The sequence below is a fragment of the Pinus tabuliformis genome, chromosome 2_2 (assembly GCF_031772625.1).
Source record: "Pinus tabuliformis cultivar Carrire ecotype Pingquan chromosome 2_2, CPIR1, whole genome shotgun sequence".
NCBI lineage: Eukaryota > Viridiplantae > Streptophyta > Pinopsida > Pinales > Pinaceae > Pinus > Pinus tabuliformis.
Window position 1 is genome coordinate 848,992,265 of NC_142300.1, and position 2,318 is coordinate 848,994,582.

Genomic DNA, 2,318 nt, shown 5'->3' on the forward strand with positions numbered 1-2,318 from the left:
ATCCCTCTCTTGTTATTTTTGTGGCTTTATATTATTATTGTTAGGTCGGCTGGATTATATTGTGACTCCTTAGACTCCTATATATAGAAAGGAGATTTTGTCATTTGTATCATCCAAGAATTGTTCATTTATGTAATGTAAAGGAGGTTTCCCCCTCGAAGAGGCTGAATTCTAAGGCATTGATCTTTATTTTCTATCTTTTCTTGAGCTGGTTTCATAACATTTGGTATCAGAGCTTTGGATTCTAGGGTTCCGCTGCTCGAAACAGGTCATCATGGCATTTTCGCTATAACTGTTTTTTCAGTGACATTTCAGAAGTCACAAAAAAAACCCATTTGAGAAGAAATGGTTCTGAACCTTGGGTCTGAAATTCAGAGCGTTTCACGTGATAATTTCGGAGATATGATCTGAGGAAGTTGGTCTTTTTGCAGACTCCTGAATTACACTCAAAACAGGTGACCTGGGGAAAATCGTCATAACTTTCTTTCTGAGCATCGGATTGAAATTTTGTAAGAAGGTACAGAAAGAGGACGGACTTTAGTTTTCTTTTATATATGTTTTAGAGTCAAAGGTTGAATCAGTAACACGTGGAACTTCATACAAGTTCGCTCTACTGAAATAGTATATAATCAGGTCACTGTGGGAGATTGTGCATAACTCTTTCTTGGAAAATCCAATTTGGATCAGAGTAGTGGCATTGGAAAGAGGAAATACAAGGCTACTACAAGTCACAATTTTAGAACTGGATGATTCGAAATTACAGAGATACATCAGATTCAATATCAGGCTTCTACAAAGTAAAAAACGGTGTGTAGTTTTTTTATTTTTTTATTTTTGCATAAGCTTTTTTTGAAGGAATTCAAAGGGCATAGTAAAGCATTATTATTAGTAACTAATGCCCCGAGGAAATAAAATGCAAACACCTAGTAAGGAACCTGAAAGCTCTAGCATGACTCATGAAGAAGAGGAAGAAATGCTACATGATATATCAAAATTACAAGAACAAGTGCAACAAATGTCACGCTCACAAAAGCTAACAGATGCTAAGATAATGGCATGTAATCTAATATAAATGGCATGGAATATAAGTTAAAGGGCATGGAAGCTAATATGGATGATCTGAAGACAGATTTGAGGACAGATTTGAAGACAGACATGGCAGATTTGAAGACAGATTTGACAAATTTTCTACAAGAAATACTTACTAATGGTGAAAAGGTTGTAAAGGAAACTCATGATGTGAACAAAAGAAATGTTAATCATGATTCCATAGACTCTAATGTTGGATCAAAGACCCACCATATTCCAAAAATTGATATGAGGAAGTTTGATGGCAAGGATCCCGCTACATGGATATTACAGATGGAGCAATTCTTCGATCTCAATAATGTGCAAAACACACAAAAGGTACGTATGGAAACTTTATATTTGGAACCAAATCAATTTGTATGGTATCAATGGCTTTGTTCTCGTAAACAATTTATCACTTGGGCAATTTTTACGGAAGAATTGATAGCACATTATGAGGATACAAAAAGCAACACTTTTTTTAGCCAATTGATAAGTCTCAAACAAAAGGGTTTAATAATGGAGCACATTGAGGAGTTCCAAAAATTGAACATAAGGGTAAAAGATATTCCAGAGGAGCATAGGATTGATGTGTTCATAGGTTCTTTAAATGATAATATCCAACATGATGTGTGCCTTTGGGAACTTGATTCATTAGAGAAGGCATTCAGGTTAGCAAGAAAAATGGAAAGCAAAATTATGGCAACTAGGAAGCATACCATTCACAACTATAAAGACGGAAGTGTTGTTGCCCATAGTCTTCCACAACCTACAAAGTTGACACCACAAAAATTGGAAGAAGAAAGAGAAAAAGGGCTTTGTTACAATTGTGATAGCAAATACACAAAAGGTCATAAGTGTGCTAAGAAGAAATTATTCTACATAGATTGTGAAGAGGAAGAAGAAAAGGAGCAAGAAAGGTCAAAAGAAGAGGATATATTCCAGGAACAAAACCTAGATGAAGAACAAATAAATCCGACCATATCTTGTAATGCATTGGCGACAATTACCACTCCTCAAACCATCAAGATAGAAGGACAAATCAAGAAGCAAAAGGTAATAGTGTTGATTGATTCAGGAAGCACCCACAATTTTATTCATTGTAGGCTAGCAAAAGAATTGAATTGCTTCTTATATCCAGCACTAGAGTGTCAAGTGATGATTGCAAATGGAGGAACAATAAATTGTTTTGGAAAGTGCCACAATATCAAGCTATCCATGGGAGAATATGTATTGACTAGCCCAATGCT